Source organism: Periplaneta americana, chromosome 1 (genome assembly GCF_040183065.1).
Source record: "Periplaneta americana isolate PAMFEO1 chromosome 1, P.americana_PAMFEO1_priV1, whole genome shotgun sequence".
In the NCBI taxonomy this organism is placed as follows: domain Eukaryota; kingdom Metazoa; phylum Arthropoda; class Insecta; order Blattodea; family Blattidae; genus Periplaneta; species Periplaneta americana.
The window spans coordinates 20,064,497-20,088,187 of record NC_091117.1 but is presented as its reverse complement, the minus strand read 5'-3'; the positions used below and the strand labels follow the sequence as shown (position 1 = coordinate 20,088,187).

General features: G+C 35.5%; 1 protein-coding gene across 1 annotated transcript in view; it reads right to left on the bottom strand.

Annotated features, from left to right (window-relative positions):
* Positions 1–20,650, bottom strand: part of cv (twisted gastrulation BMP signaling modulator crossveinless) — a 56,569-nt gene extending 35,919 nt beyond the window's left edge. Inside the window, exon 1 of the mRNA XM_069843042.1 lies at positions 20,632–20,650. The gene's annotated coding sequence lies outside the window, so the exon portion shown is untranslated. The remainder of the gene's footprint in view (positions 1–20,631) is intronic.
* Between the last annotated feature and the right edge of the window lie 3,041 nt (positions 20,651–23,691).

Here is a 23,691-nt window from a genome sequence, read left to right as displayed (position 1 = left end):
TTGTCAGTTTTCAGAACTAATTTTATCGAATCACGGCCGACTTGATTGAATTTCAGAACAAAACACACACTACAATAAACAACAGGCTATTACACGAAGGCCATGACCTGCAGGATTGCCGACATATTTAGAACTCAATTCAATTTGTTATTAAAAACTCATTCTGCAGTGTATAATAATTTTCTCAGTACAGCTGTGTATTGGATATTCAAATCTACGAAACTTGAGGTGATTTGATGACATTATCATTAGAAATGAAATATTATTACAGTTAATATCATGCTGCATCTATTTTTCATTAATTGTACATAATATTGATGCTATATTGATGACATGAAAGTGAAACGTTTTGAGGTTATGTAAGTAAATGTAGAGAATATCTTAATTTAGATCTTCATTTCTATAATTTACTGAGTGGCTGCTATATATAACTACAAAACTTAAGATAATAATATTGTTATTAAAAATAAAATATTTTTATACTTATTAACCCAGTGGGGTTGGGCCTTTTTCATATACTTAATGGCGCTGTAGTGTACATATTGATATGTATCATTCTCTTCAATATTGACTCGAGAGAGCGTAAAAATTACAGTTCCTAAGGAAAGATCAAAAGGTATTACTTACTGATAAAATAAGAGGCCTAGAAAATTTTGTAGTCTCCAGGTCATTTCAGCAAGATCTCTTAGTAGGATAAAATGATTTTACGCTCTACATTTCAAGTTCTACATGCAGCAGCTATACGAAAATGCTATTGTTCGAAAGCTTAGCAAACCTGACATTTTTTTAACTTTCGCCTACAATCCACAATGACCTGAAATAGCTACTGCTATCGTCCTGACATTGATACTTGCGTTTTCGCATTGAAACTCAAAAACTGAAGTTGGATAGGTTCAAGAAAAAGTATTTGGCTAAAAAAATCCATTCAGAGTATGTTTCATTATTATGGAAGCAAATAACTATCAAAAATACAAGTATTCTTCATTGAAAATGAATCTGAAAAATTTTTATTTCAAGGTCTAACGAACTTAGTTTGCAGCAGCATTTGCTGCACAAGCCACTAGTATGCTATAATTTTAATAGAACAATAGAAAAGAATTGGTAGAAAAATTAAAATTTCACAATACTATAATATTGTACAACATAGGCTATAAAATATGAACATTGCGATAGTTGTTTTCTTTACAGTCCGACACGGTTTAATAAACTAGTGTGAGAAATGAAGTTTTCCAATTTAATGGATAAGCCCCTGCTGTGGCTGCGTGTTCTAGAGCGCCAGACTGGCAAGCAGGCGACCCGGGTTCGCAGGCGGACAAGATAACAGTTGAGGTTTTTCTCGGGGTCTGTATTATTTTCAAACAAGTTTTAACATCTTAAGACCTCACATTAGAAAAAAATCATTTAAAAAAACTAGCTCGATTTGTTGAAGAGAACCAGAGAACAGAACTTTTTAAACAGACAGTTGTTTGTGAGGCGAAGAATTGCAAACTCACCGCACAGGTAAGACTATATTATATGCATATGCAGTAATTTCGTTCACTGGAGTCACGTGTGACATTGTTAGCGAGGTCCCTGTGAGAACATTATGCGTCTTAGTCTATTAGAAAGTTCAAATACTAACCCCATTTCTGACCTACTTCTCTTACAGAAATCATAGCGCAGTCGGCGAGCTCAAGATTTCTCAGAAATGTGATGCTCTTTGAGATTGTGCTACACAAAAACGAAGCGGAATAGGTTTTTAGCGAGCATTTCGATTTATCTTGCCATCATGACATCATCATTACTCTGTTGTTACCATAGTAACATCTCATCGCCTCTGAACAGACACTATAGCAACGAATCTCAAAGCGAAGAGCACATCGCATTCAGAAGCTGTGAAGAAGTCACTTCAGCAGCTATAAATTCCAAACTAAGCTATTCCTTACTTACAACTGGCTTTTAGAGAACCCGGAGGTTCATTGTCTCCCTCACATAAGCCCGTCAACGGTCCCTATCCTGAGCAAGATTAATCCAGTCCCTATAATCATATCCCACCTCCATCAAATCTATATTAATACTAGTGGCTTGTGCAGCAAATGTTGCAAACTAAATTCATTAGACGTTCAAATAAACATTTTTCAGATTTATTTTCAATGAAGAATACCAGACATTCTGAAAGTTATTTGCTTCCATAATAATGAAAGATACTCTCTCTCGAGCCAATACTGAAGAGAACCACGATATAAATATCTACACCACTCCGCCATTAAATATAAATGAAAAAGACCCAACCCCACTTGATTAATAACTATAACAATATTTGATTTTTAATAATATTATTATCTTACGTAAGTTTTATAGCTTTCAGTAACATATACTATATAGCCGCCACTCAGTAAAATATAGAAATCAAAATCTAATTTCAGTTATTCTCTACATCTACTTAAATAACCCCAAAACGTTTCACTTTCATATTATCAATATAGCATTAATATGTATAATTAATGAAAAATAGTCACATCATGGCATTAACTACAATAATATTTCATTTCTAATGGTAATAATGTCATCGAACCACCTCAAGTTTTGTAGTTTTTAATATCCAATACACAGCTGTACCCAGAAAATTACACACCACAAAATCGAACCTGCAAATTATTTTTAGTAAGTTAAGTTTTTAATAACCAATTGAATTTGAGCCCTAAATATGTCAGCATTCTTGCAGATCATGGCCTTCGTGTAATATTGTTTACTGTAGTATGTGTTTTGTTTTATTCTGAAATGCAATTAGCTAGTTCTCAAAACTGACGACAGATGGATTTTGGAAAATAGGAAAATTATGTTGAAAAATTGACATTTCACTGAAAACTACTATTTTTCTGAAAAACTTTGGGTTCCAAGCTTCAAAATGAGGGGTCATTTATTAAAATCCGTTCAGCCGTTTTCCCGTAATTTCCATTATCAGTTCAAATTATATATATATATATATATATATATATATATATATATAGATTCTCCTCTCATCTATGTCTCGGCCTCCCCAAAGATATTTTTTCCTGCGGCCTCCCAGCTAATATTCTATATGCATTTTTGAATTCACCCATACGTGCTACATGCCCTGCTCATCTTATACGTCTGGATTTAATATTCCTAAATGTGTTAGATGAAGAATACAATGCGTGCAGTTCTGCGCTGTGTAACTTTCTCCATTCTCCTGTAACTTCATTCCTCTTAGCCTCAAATATTTTCCTAAGCACCTTATTCTCGAACACCTTAAACCTCTGTTCCTCCCTCAAAGTTTCACAACCATATAAGACAATCGGTAATGTAACTGTTTTATGTGGCAAATTCTAACTTTCAGCTTTTTCGAGAGCAGACTGAGTGACAAAAGCTTCTCAACCGAATAATAACAGGCATTTCCCATATTTATTCTGCGTTTAATTTCCTCTCGAGTTCATTTATGTTTGTTACTGTTACTCCAAGATATGTGAATTTTTCCACCTCTTCAAAGGATAACTTTCCAATTTATATATTTCCATTTCGTACTATTATCTGGTTATTATTATTATTATTATTATTATTATTATTATTATTATTATTGGGTTACTTTACGACACTATCAATATCTCAGTTTATTTAGCGTGTGAATGAAATGAAGGTGATAATGCCGGTGAAATGAATCCGGGGTCCAGTACCGAAAGTTACCCAGCATTTGCTCGTATTGGGTTGAAGGAAAACCCAAACAGGTAACTTATCCCGACCAGGATTCGAACCCGGGCCACTGGTTTCGAGGTCAGAAGCGCTAATCGTTAATCCACAGGCGTGGATACTATGTTCTGGTCACGAGACATAATCATATACTTTGTTTTCTCGGGATTTACTTCCAAACCTCTCTCATTACTTCGAGTAAAATTCCCGTGTTTTCCCTAATCATTTGTGAATTTTCTCCTAACATATTCACGTCATCCGCATAAACAAGCAGCTGATGTAACCCGTTCAGTTCCGAACCCTGTCTGTTATCCTGGACTTTCCTAATGGCATATTCTAGAGAAAAGTTAAAAAGTAAAGGTGATAATGCATCTCCTTGCTTTAGCCTGCAGTGAATTGGAAAAGCATCAAACAGAAACTGACCTATACGACTCTGCTGTAAGTTTCACTGAGACACATCTTAATTAATCGACCTAGTTTCTTGGGAATACCAAATTCAATAAGAATATCATATAAAACTTCTCTCTTAATCGAGTCATATGCCTTTTTGAAATGTCTGAATAACTGATGTACTGTGCCCTTATAATCCCATTTTTTCCTCCAATATCTGTCGAATACAAAAAATCTGACCAATAGACGATCTATTACGCCTAAAACCACATTGACGACCCCAAATAATTTTATCTACATATGGAGTTAATTTTCCTTCTCAAAATGATAATGGTCAGAAGTTTGTACGACGTCAATGAAAGTGGTATTTCTCTAAAGTTATTATAGTTAGCCTTTTCCTCCTCCTTAAAGATAGAATCAGCGTTGTCAGACACAGCCTAAACGGAGCGGAGCGCTCCGCTGTAACTCGTTGCGTGCTCCGGTGCTTCCACAGACATAAGCAAGTTCACGCTCCGACTGGACGTCTCTAGCACCACAACCGGTTTCGGAACTTACAACTCTGACACTAATGAGATAGATGCAATTGAGGACTTCACACCAAAGACGTTTTATAGTTTAACCTAGACTTACTACGAGCGCTGTTCCTCGACCAAAAATTGAACACTTTCGCGCATCTCCATCTTGGGGCAGAGAGCCATGTGACTACAATATGTTTACATCACAATTCCGCTTAATTTGAAATAACATAGAAGGTTATTCAGTATTATTGAATGTGTTAGGAGTAAGTGCGTATTAATTTAATCAATAGTGTGTGTGTATATAGTGTTTATATAGTTTAAATGAATCGTTCTCCTGTGATATACGTGAAATCACAGTGTAGGCCTACTATTGTGCTACATATGAGGCCTATACATATAGTGTTTATATAGTATTTTAATCATGTTATAAGTGAAACCATCGTGTGCTCTTGTGCTGCATACAACTGCATACGAAATCAATTTTATTTATGAATCAATAGGTGAATGCAAAATAAATCTGGTTAAGTATTTTCATACTATCTAGATATGGCCTAGTTACAATATTTTGACATTCTTGCACATATTCGTTTTAATAGTAACAGTTGATGCATTTCCTTGTTTATTGAAATATTTATTATTAGGCCTAAGCAAAATGCACACAGTGTGCAAGATTAAGTTAATGTCCTAACTCGATTAATGAAATATTTCAGGAACGCCATCGGTACAGATTTGATGAATTGTGTAAATATGAATAGGCCTAATCACGAAGACAAGAATTTTTAATTGACAGTTTTAGCATAACAGCTTAATATTTGTTGTTCACAAAGATGACGATTACTGACTGACAGTTCCAGTTTCTTTGCTGTTGTAGACTACTACAGGAATGCAGGTGATTACGTTTCACTGTTTATATTTGTTTTTATCCTTGTTACTCTTTTAGCTTATATTTGGTTGTTTTTTTATAGTGTAGTAATAAATCTTAGTGTCTTTTGCGGTTGCATTCTATCAGCATTACTTTTCGTCCGCTATTTTCACGACCGCAAGATGCACACGATGTGCAAGATTAAGTTAATGTTCTCACTCGGTTATTGAAATATATTTCAGGAAGCCCATCCTACGGATATGATGAATTATGTAAATAGAAATACCCCCAAGTCACAAAGATGACGATTATTGACTGACAGTTGCAGGATTAATATCTTTGATTATTTGATGTTATACCACAAGAATGCAGGTAATTACGTTTTACTATTTATATTTGTCTTTATCCTTGTTACTCTTAGGCTCATGTTTGGTTGTTTTTATGTTGCGTAGTAATAAATCTTAGTTTGTTTTACGATTGCGTTCTATCAGCATTGATTTCCGTCCGCTATCGTCACGGCCCCAAGATGGCGGCGAGCGATCGCTTCAATTTGGGTCCAGTCGTATCTTCTGCGCAGCCGGCAATGTGGGGACTTGCTTCACACGAATAACGGCGTATACCCTTATACGCACGTTTTCCGACGATCAAGAGATTAGATAGTTGAATGCGTATAGTACACTGTAGTAAATTTTCGTAAGTCTAGCTTCAATACGTAACACAGGACACAATGTTACGTGTTTACGTTGAACAAGTGAACGCATATACTACAGCGGCAGTCGCACTCACGTGCTGTTGCAAGCCGTACTGTAGTTGGCTAATATTCGATGTTTAAGCCTACTTCAGGTTGTCAGTTGCAGCAGTGAATCATGACCGAAAATGTGAGGAAAAAAAAGAAGCTTGTGAACAAAACTAAATGGAAAACAGAAGAAAGGAAAATAAATAGAAATAGTGGCAAGTCATACAGAACTTGTACAGGAAAGGAAATGGAAAAGAAGTTATTTACACCGGTAAGAAGATGATGTATGAAAATGTGTACACATGCAATATCAAAGGACGATCAACTCTCTATTTTTAAACGCTTTTGGGACATGGATTCGAAATTAGAACAATATAATTTTATTACTTCTTGCCTTGAAAGAGTGAATCTAAAAACTAAGAAGCTTCAGTCTTTCAAGAATAGGGATAATGTGTGGAAATATGTTTTCTGTAATGGGGTAAAACATATTGATGTGTGTTGAAACTTTCTATTGAGTCTATTGCAAATTTCAGAGAAACGATTAACAACAGTTCAGAATAGACTGGTTTCAGGTAACATCCTCAATGATAAAAGGGGTACACACTTAAATCGTCCTCATAAAATCATGGTACAAAAGTAAAAATAAGTGCAATACAGTACATCAGGAGTACTTTCAGCTTGTACCTTTTAATCTGCATTTGTTTCCTTCAACATTTGGGAGACGGGAATTGAAATGTCGCTGAAACTTTTGAGTGCAACACAAATGAACCCAGTGCCTTAGGAACTCTCCAGGGAGAAAGAATTAAGAGACCTCTTGCAGTTTTTAGATGAAGATGGCCAAAGTTGGCTGAACTCATTGACGAATAAAGCCGGGACATCATCACACAATAGTGAAGATGACTCTAGCAACAATAGTGATGATGCATAAAGAAGAAAAAGACATAAGAACAAGAAAACCATAAACTAAAAATGTAATGTTATTTTGTAGGCCTGCTTGTGTAATTATTCAATATTTTTATTTAATACTAGCCGTACCCGTGCGCTCCGCTGCACCCGTTAGAAATAAATATAAAATAATTACATAATTAAAATAGGACATTTGATCCAGGGAATATTCGTGTTTGATAGAAGGATAAATCGTTTAATATGCTACTTAATTTAAATTGCATCCAAATAATTAAAATGCGATCATTTTGGTCCAGAGAGCACTCATTTGGTGCAATGACAATTCCTTTAACATGTTTCTTAATTTTTATTACATGCATCCATAGTTCAATGAACATTGACATCATTTACATTTAATGTGTATACTTTATTTTACTTGTTATATGTTTCCATTGAATTATGGTAATAACTTAATTTTAACTCTTGTTTTCTACGTATTCAGTAAATGGCGCTTGGCCCACTATGGTTCTGAACCCTTCAAATAACTTAAATAACTTAAATTATATTATATTATATTATATTATATTATATTATATTATATTATATAAAAAGTGTGTTGATAACGGATGTACCCCGATAAGTAAGTTTTCAATTTGTTATGGGGGCTCTTGAATCTCAGGAGGAACAAATTTTATTTTACAACAGGGCAACATAATCTGCTTGGCTTATTACCCAAAATTTTTTGCATTGCATTTAATGCATATGTATTTTATGTATTTTAACTCGATTCAATTGAGCATAGTTAAAATTTGGATTATAAAATAATGAAATGCTAAGCTAACATATTATTACTGCATACTAAATCAATACACTCTCGTTGTTCGTTAATTCTCTGAGATAAACATTATTTTAAGAAATACAGGAAACGAATACACAGAATAGCCTATCAAGTTTTCTGTGCATAAGAAGCTATTTTAACCTTACCTGTCCTCAATTCACTCAGAAGTTACTGTAATAACATTATAGCATTATGTCCATACAGAGAAACTACACTTTCCAATGGTGAAATAATAATTAATTATACAAATCGGTTAATTTAGTTTCCGATATTGCTTCATACAAACACAGAAACATTTTCTGTAGGCTATGACTCATAGCTTTCGATTGTTGCTGTCCAAGGCCCCTTATAGACGAAGTCATTTGTTTATTTCATTACACGATCTTAGATGGCAGTTATTTTAATTTTAAAACTCATTTATCTCATTAAATATCAGTCCTATAAAAATTTTGAAAGAATAAAACTTATCGGAAATGATTTTTAAAGAAATGTTTGTAATGTAACATTTTTCATAAAAATCAATAATAAGCGAGATATTTCGATTTATTTAATTCAAGCCCCCTTATAACCCCTCTTTTAAATAATGTATTTTGAATGCCATATAGCCTGTAATCTAAGTTACAACGAACTTAATTTATATTCCAATTTTCATCGAAATCGGTTCAGCCATTATCGCGTGAAAAGGTAACAAACATACAGACAGACAGACAGACATACATACAAACAAAAATTTCAAAAAAGCGATTTTCGGTTTCAGGGTGGTTAATTATATATGTTAGGACCAATTATTTTTGGAAAATCGAAAATTACCAGAAAAATTTCGGCTACAGATTTATTATTAGTATAGATGTTATGGTAAATGTATATTTAATTTTGTTGAATTTATTTTATTTTACTTTTTTAAGACAAAATTGTTAATAATGTACGAGATGTTCCCATATATAATTAATTTTCATGCAAAGTTAGACACCTAGAACATCAGAATAATTAAAAACAGTACTAAAACATATTGTCGCCGGAAAAAGGGCGTATAAGAGTTCCATATTTTATTTATTTACTAATAGCAGAACATACTCTTTGCTGCTATGTTTCAATAATTTTGTTTTCAATATCCTCGAAACTATTTAAAAGTAATGAAAAACTTTTTCGACGCAACTATGGTGAACCTGACAGCTTACAAATATTGAAATTAGTTTATATCAGAACTACATTTTGCTATATACGCCTTATTGGGGTGATGTCCTCAATTATGGACCCTTTCCATAGTCCTGGTACAATTTCCTTTTCCAAAATAGCAAGTACAGGCTTATAAATTTCATTATATAATCCGTTGGAATATGAGATGGGATATGATGGTAGAGACTGGATTAATCTTGCTCAGGATAGGGACCAATGGCGGGCTTATATGAGGGCGGCAATGAACCTTGGGATTCTCTAAAAGCCATAAGTAAGTAAGTGAGATCTTATATTTTATTTCTTTTATTATAATATTGCATTATATTTCTTATTTAAAATATTCTGTTTTCCAAACTTCAGGATCTTGTGGTCTACCAAAATTGTTGGCCTGATGTTTTCAATAAAAATCTATCAGCCTCCCCTTGCAATCCTGTATCGAGAACTGTAGTTGTAGGATTGTTGAAATATTACGCTTTATGTTTTAAGCAAATATATTCGAATTCCTCCTTAAGGCATTCCTCACGACTCGGCGGACACTTGAGCTTGGACCTGCAAGCCCCACCCAGCGTGCTGAGTGTTCAGATGTCCCGAGGCTGAAAATGCTGATTGTGAATTCTTGTGTTTTTCCTTATTCAACATCCGAGAATAAATTATAAAGTGGAGCATTAAAACAATACAATCTCAGCCTTTCAGATCTTGGCTGCAGATATTGTAGCAATATTTTAGCGGGTGAATTTGTACTCACCCAAAAATCTCTCACTTTTTCTCTTTCCTTATTACAAACGAAGATTTTCTTGAAATTAATGAACGAAAACGAAAACTACATTTAATTAGAAGCCTCTCCAACAAAATGTTTCAGGGTTTCCCCTAACATCGGTACCCTTATGGATCCCAGATCCTTCAAAGTTTCCGTGGCTTTACGCCTCGGTTGCAAAATCTGTCACATTCATAAATGTATCTGTGGCAATATTGTAGATTCTTATGGCCACCATGCCTTAAGTTGTGTCATGAGTAAGGGGCGTCTCTCTCGTCATTCATCGCTCAATGACATCATTAAAAGAGCATTAACATCCTCAGGGATTCCATCCATCTTAGAACCTTCCGGGATCAGCCGTTCAGACGGCAAGAGACCCGATGGTCTGACTCTAGTCCCGTGGCGTGTAGGCAAATCCTAAATTTGGGATTCCACATGTGTGGATACACTGGCCCCTTCTCATCTGTCTTCAACCTCTAAGACACCAGGATCTGCAGCAGAAAGTGCCGCTGTGAGTAAACACCATAAATATAAACATCTTGCAGATAATTATATTTTTGTCCCTTTTGAGGTTGAAACGTTTGGATCATAGTGTAGTGAAGCCAAAGCTCTCATCTCCACCATAGGCAGAAGTTTAGTGCAGCTTTCTGGGGACCCTCGAAGCAGTCAATATCTACGTCAGGGCATTGGTATCGCCATTCAGCCCGGTAATGCTACAAGCATTCTTGCATCCTTCCCCGAATCCTCTTATTTAGATGAAATTTTCTTCCTTTAATTACTCAATTTATTTGTATTTTATTATAGTATACATGTCAATGTGAATACAATTTCCTTGGAAACAAAATAATTTGTTTAAATAATGACACAATAACTGAAATCTACGAATAAATTTTGAGCAGAAATAGTACGACATACATGTAATGAATGTGCTATAATAAAAATTGTAGGTCTAGTTTATGTTTATTAATAACAAACTCCCTAGTTACCATTTCATTAGTAACTTCATTGTTGAAGCCGATTGGAATTCAGAAGTCACTTTATTTTGCCATTAGAGAAAGCAGTTATTGCCATGCCGCAAAAAGTAAATTTTAAGATATTAGCGGGAATATACGTTATCAGCAGGCTTAGGATCCGGGACACTTTAGCAACCAATGTACACACACCTTAACTACTGGGTGTTCATTTCAAAGTGTGTCATGACGTCACTGTTGTTGGGTCACCGATTTGAAGCGAGTTTCAGTTTATATGTTAGAGAAGTTGCCTATTATTTAAGGCGTTCTTCAATCTGAACTTGAGAACGTGCACGGTATAACTTGAACGTCATAGCAACAGATGGCGGTCTGTACGGTCTGTGTGCTACCATAACCTCTTTCGAACTGTGTTTTGCGCCGGCAAGTCGTACGCAGGGTATTTGTTATCATCGGTTGCGTACGGTAACATTCCACAACACAAATCAAATGCTCCGTGTCCATGTTGACCGTCGAAGTTAATGTCAACAAATACGTAAGTAATCGTCTTAACCCTCTCCCCCTTTTCCCGACAGTACGTATTTCCAAACAGTTCACATTCCTGCCACTACCGGCGTTACCGTACGTATCGGCACGTACTCTTCAGAATGAACGCCGTACTTGCTAGCCAACTTCTCTGCCTCTTAGATTATACACCTGACCTGCGGAAGTGTAGGAAGATTGAATTCTCTAGGCTCATCAGCTAGCCACATGACGGCATACAGCGAGCCAAGACACATTTTGAACTGAACACCCAGTATACAGTTCCTTGAACATAGCAGACAGACATACTGTGAATGTAAACGACGTCAGTGTGCTGCGTTATATTCTACTGTTAATAGTACAATCTAGTGACGGTGGAAAATAAAATAGGATACATACCTTACAAGTAGACTTCGTGGAATTGCCACGAGAATCGCAAGGTTTACTGCGCACGCGGTATAGATTGTATGGGAAGGGGGTGTGCAACGGATGGAGTATGCCTCTAATGTAAACACTGAGCAATATACTACGGTTACAATAAAACCTGTATCCTGCATTCAAGAAATATAATGAATGATCACTGAAGTAGGAAATGTCTAAACATGTAAATACACAATTATTTTATAGTGAGATATATTATATATGTACATTGCAGTGAAGAGTTACGTACATTTTGAGCGACTGCAAAGTAACCTCCTCCGATGGTCACTTAAACAGTTTTTATTTTGGGAAAATGTACGTTCAACATCACACGATGTAATACGTAGGCCTACATATTTGAAGAACGGAAAGTCACTACTTTTTAGTACACCAACTGCAGATGTCTTGTCGTGACCTGATGGTACATCATTTGTAATACGAAGTTGTGAATAGGCAGAATTTTTAGCAATAATGTTTCTCAACTTACATTTCACTTTTTCTGAAATTAGTGAATTGTTATTTTTGATAACAGTTTGTGATGCTTTATCCGCTATATTAAGGGTTTCTGATAGTTGTAGTTTAGACGATTCTAACAGGATGATGCTTTTGGACACGATTTTAAAATTAGAATCAATGAACAAAATATCTTCCAATAGCTGTTCAGAAGGCAGTGATTTTTACAGCTGCAACAGCGGAACTGTCTGTGCTATCCAATCCATCAATTACCTCCAATATTTTGCCGTAATGTTCTGCATAATAATTAACAGCATCCAACCACGTTCCCCAACGGGTCAAGACTGGCTGCGGGGGTAAGGATATTCCAGGGGCAATTATTTGTAACAGCAACACTCTCATTGTAGTATGTTTGATTGAATTCTTGTCTGCACTGAACAAATGTTAAGCTTTGACTATTCCAACCACAGTAATGCAAAAACAAGTGCTTACATAGTTATACATTAGCTGTAGCTGCTCTATCTATTTGGACCGGTCACAACTCTTAACATGAACTGCTTATACTACGAGACCGGGTGGTCGCTCACCTACTCTATACTACCGTACATCGGCAACCTGATTGGATGCTCCGTGTGGCAATTCAACGAAGTCTGCTTACAAGTATTCATGTCCCTCGGCGAAGTTGGAGACGTTAGCGTATACTTTTCACCCTAAAACAGAACTTCACCACTATAATACAACCTATAATTATTGTCTTTCAGAAGAGTTAGATTAAGTAAGTGTAAAAAATGGTTCAATTCTATAGCTATAACAATGTTTAATAAGTTATAAAATACTTAAACAAGTTGAAGTTAAAGGCATTTGAAAGGATAAATTACCTATAAAACGAGAATCCTTTATAACATGAATTACTATTTTGAAGATAAGTGCGATGGATTTAGAATTTTAAAATATAGATTAAAGCCTCGGAATTGGATTTGAGGGAGGTGGGATATGATGATAGAGACTGGATTAATCTTGCTCAGGATAGAGACTGGATTAATCTTGCTCAGGATAGGGACCGATAGCGAGCTTATGTGAGGGCGGCAATGAACCTGCGGGTTCCTTCAAAGCCATTTGTAAGTTATTATTATTATTATTATTATTATTATTATTATTACAAGTATTGTTATTTCATTTGTATTGTTGTATTCATCGTTTTTATGTCAAATATTATTTTACATCTCTCGTAATTCAGTACATTTTATGTCTATTGCAACGAACTGTTGCTCATGACATTAATAAAGGATTGATTGATTGAATGAACAACCATGTACAGTTGTGGCAAAAAACCGGACCGACCCTTGCAGCTGATTTCAGAGCCTTGTTCACTCCAGAGCATGATAGACTGGTAACTAAGACTTTCGTGGTTCGAATCCTGCCTGGAAAGGAAACTTTTTTTTGTTCCTTATTCAAATTTATCCCCAATACTTTTCGAGTGCAGCGATATTTTACTACTTAATTAACGTATTATTCCCAGAACATGAATTTTATCCACTTTACACAGCATGAAGGCGCTTGGGGGTCATGGAGGTAGATCTCGGCACCAGAATGAGAAGTGGTAGGCACCGTGAATGAATGAATGAATGAATTAACGAATGCATGAATGAACGAATGAATGAACGAACGAATGATTGAATCATGGAACGAATGAACGAACGAATGAATGAGCGCATGAATGAGCGACTGAACGAATGAATGCATGAATGAACGAATGAAGGAATAAATGAATGAATGAACGAACGAATGAATGAGCGAATGAATGTATGAACGAATGAATGCATGAATGAACGAATAAACGAACGAATGAATGAATGAACGAACGAACGAATGAAAGAATGAATACACGAACGAATGATGAACGAACGAATGAATAAATGAATGAATGAATGAATGAACGCATGAATGAACGAACGAATGAATGAGCGAATGAATGTATGAACGACTGAATGCATGAATGAACGAATAAACGAACGAATGAATGAATGAACGAACGAACGAACGAATGAAAGAATGAATACACGAACGAATGATGAACGAACGAATGAATAAATGAATGAATGCATGAATGAACGAACGAATGAATTAGCGAATGAATGTATGAACGAATGAATGCATGAATGAACGAATAAACGAACGAATGAATGAATAAATGAATGAATGCATGAATGAACGAATAAACGAACGAATGAATGAACGAAAGAATGAAGGAATTAATTAATTAATGAATAAATGAATGAATGAACGAAGGAATGAAGGAATTAATTAATTAATGAATAAATGAATGAATGAACGAAGGAATGAATGAGCGCATGAATGAGCGAATGAATGTATGAACGAATGAATGCATTAATGAATGAATGAACGAAGGAATGAATGAGCGCATGAATAAATGAATGAATGAACGAAATAATGAATGAATGAACGAAAAAATGAGTGAATAAACGAATGAATGAATAAATAAATAAATAAATGAATGAATGAACGAATGAATGAAGGAATGAAAGAATGAATGAATGACTGGACGAATGAATGAATGAATGTATTAATGAATGAATGAGTGAATGAATGAGACAAAATGGGAGAAACATTAAAAGGTACGTGAAAACGCGTCCCTACAAATGAAATTGGGGCTGAGAAAAACTGAATATGTGAGCTCCAAGCTTGTTGGCCACTCGTCTCACTCCGAATTGCGCTGCTCCACTGAAGGAGCTCTGGAAAATTTTAAGGGGAAAAAGCCAAAAATGGGCGTAACCTAATAGCTACACATAAAGGGGGGGGGGAAGGGAGAGGCGTTGGAGAAGCTGACTGCAGGATCGGAAGAAGAAACGGCGGAAGGTGCAAGTCTGTACACTAAAAAGTTTTTTGTCCTCTCACAGTGCGAGTGGAGTCGAGTAACTCACTCCTGTAGCAGGTGTGATGTTCGAAGGCTAAGGCAAGACCGCCGAACGAAGTGCTGGGTGGTAAGCACCACGCTCTGACCGCCTTTTACCCCCGGGCAACATCCGGTACTCATTTTGACAAGAGGCTGAATGAACCTCGGGGGCCGTTCTAGAAGTTTTGGCAACGACAAAAATCCCGCAACCAGCGGGAATTGAATCCAGGTCCTTCCAGCCGGTAGCCAGTTGGTAATGTTTAATGTATGTTTTAAATTGCACAAGCTATTCAAAGATAAAGCAGAGAAAAAGAGAGCTATCACTATGGGCAACGGAAGTACTCTACAAAAATTATGTTCGTACTTGGCTACCGTTCTCTCTCTCTCTCTCTCTCTCTTAGATATATCCGGCCCCTTTATCGGTAAACATTTAGCTAGTAGATTGAGAAATGGCTGAGTCTTCCACTATTCACAAAAGTTTGGAAATAAAGCATAAACACGACATCGGCCAGTAGGTTAATGAAGGCGGGTCAGCGACATTCATATCATTCAAATATTGCAACACAACTTCCCGTGAAACTGGAACTCTGCCTCTGTTAACGGAGCTGAATGCACAAAAACAGACGCTGTTTTCTGCTGGTATAGTATATTATTCATCTACAGACTGAACAGTAATTCATGTAACTAATTTCAGTGGGTTAATCTTTGAGACTCGGTGAACAAAGAAGTTTTATACAAGGACATCATTTTATTTTTATTAATATTTTTAATATTAACCTGGCTATATCTTTGGATTAAAGGTCAAGAACCGGAAACACCGCTTGCTCCCCCTTCCAGGACTGGCGTAAAATACAAATCACTTTACAAGGTATAGGAGGGAAGAAAAGTAGTTCATCCATTTATGTAAATTAGGAAATACCGCAATTTTGAGTTTGATAATTTTCATTAGGTTTTTGTTTAATCAAAATATAGTACTGTATTAACAGTGAGTGTTTTTATTCTCGAATTGAGCTATCCATTCGGACATATTAATTATGCAGTGTATATTGTACTGTTACAGCATATTATCATACAATATAGAGAATGAAGTTAAATTGAAAAATAATCATAATATGGATATTTAAACACATTTTTGAAAATGGTGGCCGTTCTTTTCGATACAGGCTTTAGTTCTTTTGTGCATATTATCGCACTATAGACTATTGTACCTAATTCCAATTACCAGTTTCATCCTTCGTACGAGTAACTCATGTTGAAATAATTCTATACCTACTCTATAAAAGAGTACCTTACGTTCTGCAAATTTAATCGTCCCGATCCGAAAAGATAAAAATTACTCAGAAATGCTGTCTGCTGTTCGTTCAAGTGGTTTTGTCGCAGGGTCGTAGAAAGGGGGGGGGAGAAATCACGTGACAGTTAATTACTTAACGAGGCCCTTTTATTTAAGTTATTTTAAACAGTTGTATGATATTACGTAGATGTCCAATTCCTAACAGAAATTAATGTTTTCAGAAAAGAGCTAAGACAGCCCAGCTACTAGACTTTACAGAGGGGCGAACAGAAACAGGTGGGGGAAACCGGGATGCGACGTAGGCAAACGGACGACAGTAAATTGTGCGAAAATATGATTCAGTATTGAAATATATTATTTTAATGTACCGGAGTACATATGATATTTCCATGCAGATATTCTGCGTCATCATACGATGAATCCGGTGTGGCTTAGTGGATAAAGCGTCAGCACGTAGAGCTGAAAACCCGGGTTCAAATCCCGGCGCCGGAGAGAATTTTTCTCCGTTCCATTACTCTTTCATCGTATGATGACGCAGAATATCTGCATGGAAATATCATATGTACTTCGGTACATTAAAATAATATATATGATATGCGTAAATCACTTCGTGATTTAAGACGGCGCTTATTCCGTCGGATCCCGGCCAACTAGTCACCCATTACAAGTGCACCTCAGCACATGTGTGGACTTCGGTCCTAGGTTCATAGATATCTATGACGTAGTGCAGAGGGTGGCCACTAGAGGGAACCTAAGAGTTGGAACTTGAAACTGAGACGATTCTTCCGACGCCGGGGTGGAATCCGGTGTGGCTTAGTGGATAAAGCGTCAGCACGTAGAGCTGAAAACCCGGGTTCAAATCCCGGCGCCGGAGAGAATTTTTCTCCGTTCCATTACTCTTTCATCAATATTGAAAGCTCTTTCGTGACTGGAAAACGCGAACATATTTCTGGAACGTACTATACTCACTAACTCAGTACTGCATACGCGGTCTTGGTTCTGTGTGGAAGACGGTTGGAAGTTTACTAGTAGAGGGGGTGGGAGTGAAGTACATTAAAAGACTCAGGTACAATAATAATTGAAGTAAAAATAAAATGATATCTGTGTATAATATTCTTATTGAATTTAGTATTCCCAAGGAACTAGTTGGATTAATTAAAATGTGTCTCATTGAAAGTCAAGCCAATAAACAAACATGGATAATTTTGGCGGTTTTTGAAGCAGCAGTTGTGGCCTCAACGCTCTGCGGTGACTTTATCTTTCATGAGATCTCTTCAATGAATATAAACTGTGTCATCTGACAGCAGAGATCTTTTGAAGTGAATTCGTGTAGAAATAAAACTAATTGTACCTTCACAAATACAGCAATGATCAATGTACATACAATTGCCTTATTTCACATTAAGAGAGTGACAAACAATAAGAAAACCATTACGTACTATAAGTAAATGTAAATACGCAATTCAGTCATTTGCAAGTCTGACAACATAATAAAATATGCAAAAATATACACAGCGTGATAATTGAAGCGACAAAATGGAATGTTTTAAAATCAATTCTAAATCGACATTACGCTTTTAAAATGCTTTACAAGCTGCTTACTGGGATGCAGTAGCTCTAGCGGCAATGTAAAAAGATAATTTTTAAATTAACAAACGAGGTAATTAAATGATAAACATCTAACAAAGTAATACCGAACGATATATTAACTAGTTAGAAAGCAATTAAATGACAGAACTGCCTGCAAGAAGACTATTAATTCAACAGAGGACTTGAACCTTTCCTGGACCAAGTCATAATTTCATATTATATTGAAATTATTTAGGTAATTAAGTACCTTAGTTGACGGCGCGTTTTCTCGACAAATCTTATTCAAAACTCCTTCATTTTACTTCTGAAATACATAGAAACTACTAAAATTGAGCGGAAAGCAATAATTATCATGTTATTTAGTTAGTACTTACGTACGACTTTAAGGTGCAGGGTCATTCCGAAAGCAATGCCTCCTATTTATTTTCATGGAAACTACAACATCTTACAATTCATTTTGATTTTCGGTTAAATCAGTTCAAGATTATAAATTTATTTAAAGTTTCTCAATCGTACGATTTATCATTTGTTGCAAATTGATATTTGCTAATACATAGTATTTAATGTATATGAAGATGCCAACTTTATTGGTGTACGAATGTGGACAGTCAAGGCCAGAAGTAGAGATGGCTGGAATAAAATTCTGAGGAAGGCTAGGATCCTCAATGGGTTGTCGAGCCAATGATGATGATGAATACAATGGGTCAAAGCGTTCCTAAATGTACAGACCTGAGCTCTCGTAAAGCCAGCGAGCCAGGTGTACAAATGGATTGGTCTGTCATTTTTGTAGTTTGTACGTCCAAGTCAAATCAAGGAGTTCTGAATAAATGTTGTTGAGAAATGGCACCATCAGCTAAAGTAAATTGTTGCCATTTTTTCTATGAATAAGTAGATACCCTATCTTAATATATAAAATTGAATGTGGGTATGTATGTATGTATATATGTATGTATGTATGTATGTATGTATGTATGTATGTATGTATGTATGTATGTATGTATGTATGTATGTATGTATGTATGTATGTATGTATGTATGTATGTGGGTGTGTATGTTCTCTATACAAATCTACACGCTTTGACCGATATGTGCCAAAGTTTGCACATTTAACCTTCATAACCAGGAGAAGAACATAGGCTACATTAAAATTGTGCAAATGGAAGTTAAATTAATTAAATATATAAAAATAAAAATAAATAGATCAAATATTCATGTATTATATTAAAATGCAAAATCTTCTACAGTCAATCGTTCTTTATTATTGTCTGTTGTATTCAACGTAGACTTTCACGAGGCCTTGAAAATTTTAGCACGAAATTAAATTACATTGTTGTTACACATCATGAAGGCTAAAACTAGATAATTCATGCAATAAGTATCTTTACGCAGTCCAGGACCGTATTATGAATTCCTCGATGCAGTTTTGTAGATAGTGAGCAGACTGTTTTATCCAATTGAATTCTAGAATTCTTTGAAACTACAAAGTTGCTACCACATAATTTACTTAATATTGAATAGCCATAGTAGACCTACTATTGCGAAATATTGACTCACCAAAATTATGCACTAACAAGAATTTGTGTCAAAAATTCATGCGAAACGTAATATGAGTGGCAATATTAACTGGAAAAACGAAAGATGATAACGTTTTTATCCCACGTATTGCTATTATAGCCAATCGATTTTAAGCAATTATTATAAGTTATAGTAATATTTGTGATAATATTACAATATTATAATATTGCAATAATAATATAGAGCCTATTTTACTGTTACTGTTAACCCGTCTCTTATTAATAAGTTATGGTCACTAATGACTTGGCCGTTTATAGAAAAATATGATTTTCTGTTGTGGTAGTGTTCTACATTGCCTTCTCCAGGAGAGTGAATTCTGATGAGTAAAGTCTCCGTTATACTGCAAAACACCCGAAATCCATGTATTTGATAGAATCCATCCGTTACAGATTGTAGTTTGACCTTGAAGGAAATTAAATATATTGTGGGCAGAAAGGCTTAATAATGCATAATGCCGTGGTACGATAAATATTATCACCAATCACAACGTTAAATATCTTAAATATCCCTGTAGCATAAGGTCTTAATGTTGTTAAAACTCTATTCATAGGTGAGATGGAATTATTTCGATTAGTCAGTTTCTTTGGATATTAGTGGCACTTTCTTTAATATTCGTCACTAGAGAGGAGAAAACATAAGTAAATATGGTTTGTTTTGGTTTTATATAGTTCCCTTGCCGAGGTCTCCGATAAGTCTAACAAACAGTTTATTTAGAAATAGATCAAAATTTAAAACCAGGGCAACGCCGGGTAATTTAAGCTAGTATTAAATAATTTTCAATGTAAGTGAATCATAAGATAACCCAATGCAAGCGGTGGTCTTATCATGGCAACGTCCCTTAATATCCCCTACAGTTAAAAGGTGATGCCGCATAAAATTGCCAGTGAGTAAGTTATTTACTAGTTATTGTAGCCCGTTTTTCTAAATTGTTTTGCAATTTTAAAAGAATTTGCGGGAGTCCATTATATAGTAATTTATGTACACGAACCGCTGCTGACGCAACAGCATTTTGCGCATAAGCTACTCGACCTGGAAGAGGAATGCCTACTCACCTGTCCTCGGGAAGGCCGCCGTCACATAAACTTGTTTACAAGCTGTAGACAGCCGGCCCCAACAAGTCTGGAAATTTCCTCTGTCGTTTTTTTCTCCTGTTGCATCCCACAGAGAGATGCATTTGCAACATATGCTCCTTTTATTTATATTGCCGAAACGGCTATCTATAATGTGCTAGTGGCCAGTTCGACTTTAGCAGGGTTGCCACCTGCTCAGGTTAACCTGAATCTTAACAGCTAGGAATATATTGATATTAAAAATCGTTACTGTATCATTTATGTGAATAATAATAATAATAATAATAATAATAATAATAATAATAATAATAATAATAATAATATATTTATAATATATAATAATATATGTATTATAATAATATATGTATTATTATTATTATTATTATTATCATCATCATTATAATTACTTACTTACTTACTGGCTTTTAAGGAATCCGGAGGTTCATTGCCGCCCTCACATAAGCCCGCCATTGGTCCCTATCCTGAGCAAGATTAATCGAGTCTCTACCATCGTATCCCACCTCATATCCCAACGGATTATATAATGAAATTTATAAGCCTGTACTTGCAGACTATATGACAAAAGCTTCTCAACCGAATAATAGCACGCATTTCCCATATTTATTCTGCGTTTAATTTCCTCCCGAGTGTCATTTATATTTGTTACTGTTGCTACAACGTATTTGAATTTTTCCACCTCTTCGAAGGATAAATCTCCAACTTTTATAGTTCCATTTCGTACAATATTCTAGTCACGAGACATAATCATATACTTAGTCTTTTCGGGATTTACTTCCAACCCTATCGCTTTACTTGCTTCAAGAAGAATTTCCGCGTTTTCCCTAATCGTTTGTGGATTTTCTCCTAACATATTCACATCATCCGCATAGACAAGCAGCTGATGTAACCCGTTCAATTCCAAACCCTGTCTGTTATCCTAATGGCATATTCTAGAGCAAAGTTAAAAAGTAAAGGTGATAGTGCATCTCCCTGCTTTAGCCCGCAGTGAATTGGAAAGCATCAGATAGAAACTGGCCTATACCGGACTCTGCTGTAAGTTTCACTGAGACACATTTTAATTAATCGAACTAATTTCTTGGGAATACCAAATTCATTAAGAATATTATATAAAACTTCTCTCTTAACCGAGTCATATGCCTTTTTGAAATCTATGAATAACTGATGTACTGTACCCTTATACTCCCATTTTTTCTCCAATATCTATCGAATACAAAAAATGTGATGAATAGTCGATCTATTACACCTAAAACCACACTGATGATCCCGAATAATTTCATCTACATATGGAGTTAATCTTCTCAAAAGGATATTCGACAACATTTTGTACGACGTCAACAAAAGTGATATTCCTCGAAAGTTACTACAGTTAGTTTTGTCCCCCTTCTTAAAAATAGGTACGATTATGGACTCCTTCCATTGTTCTGGTACAATTTCCTTTTCCCAAATTGCAAATATCATCATAATTATTAATGAAAAATAATGTCACTCACCAAATAAGTTGTTATGCTGTGAGTTTGTTTCAGTAATTGTTCGAGTGTGATGAAGCATCCATATTATGCTCAGCTGAAGAAGTATTTCTTCAAATTCCGCTGGAAATATTTCTCAGATCGCTGAAACTTTCAGTAGACACACTGTTATTTCGTTCTTTCTTTTTTTCCTTTGACAGCAACAAACAAGGTTTATTTTTTTAGGTTATTTTGCACCACATTACCACTTAACCATTTATGTCGCCCATATTAGGATGGCATAGAAACTCGCGTTTTAAGATTATCTGTCAGAAAAAATTGTCAGCGTTGGCATAGGTATAATAATTTATTTATTTAATCTGGCAGAGCTAAGGCCAGCAGGCCTTCTCTTCCGCCCAGCCAGACTCTAATTCTAATTGAATACAATTGCTTACATAGTTATTACATTAATATCTAGACCATAAAACAACATGAAAGTAAATAATGAAAGTTGGATAAGTAATGCTAGTGTGACAATAATAAACATTGGTAAGAAATAGTGATAATAATAATAATAATAATAATGAGATAATTTAAATATTTATTCTGTGATATATATATATATATATATATAATCATTAAACACTGAGAAACCTGAAAGAGCTATTATTGTTAACAAGAATTGTAAGAAAAATATCTCGTTAGCCTATTCTTAAATTGGTTTGATGTCTGACAGTCCCTGACATTAATCGGTAGGGAATTCCAAAGCCGAGGAACAGCCACAGTGAAAGAAGATGAATATGAGGCTGTTCGGTGGGAGGGAATGGTTAATATTGAGGAGTGTTGTGATCGTGTGTTTAGGTTATGATGGATGGGTAAATTTTGAAAACGAGACGCAAGATAGACAGGAGTGGAGAAATCCAATATGTGAAAGAGAAGGGAAAGACAGTGGTATCTCCGTAGGCTATCTCTTTATTTAAAACTTCCTTTCTTTCAATATCATTTCTTCTCGAAAAAGGACACTCTAACAATGAATTAACTACATCATCATTATTTCTCGCATCTATTTCTGTTTATATTTTCCCGAAACATATAACAACATTGGACCAGACTCACTACTGCACTACCGTACAACACCCTCGCTTAAGCCATAAACTGAGACGTAAGGGGAGAGAACAGTATGGGTCTCTGCTTGCCAAAGAGCGGGAATTTTTATGTTATTTATGGCCTTTTTAGGAAGACACTGCTATACCCACCCCATTCCACCCTTGAGGCCGGCCCATGGTTGGGAGGAGTGAAACCTGACCAGGCCAGACAAATTGTGCCTCAGTTACAACGTTTCAAGCGCAACCTCAAAGCCTGCGAAAACATACGAAATGCAGAAGCCAGACCCGGCCCGAGCGAACCTGGCCTCAGGAACAAATTTTACTGCAAAACAGGTCTATATACATCACAAAGTTTTCAAATACTTCTACAGCGATATATGCTTCATTCAGATAACTAATACATTATATATAAACACAAAATTTGATTTCATTAAGTCAAGTGACTGAGGCCCGGCCTCACTTGCCTCAGT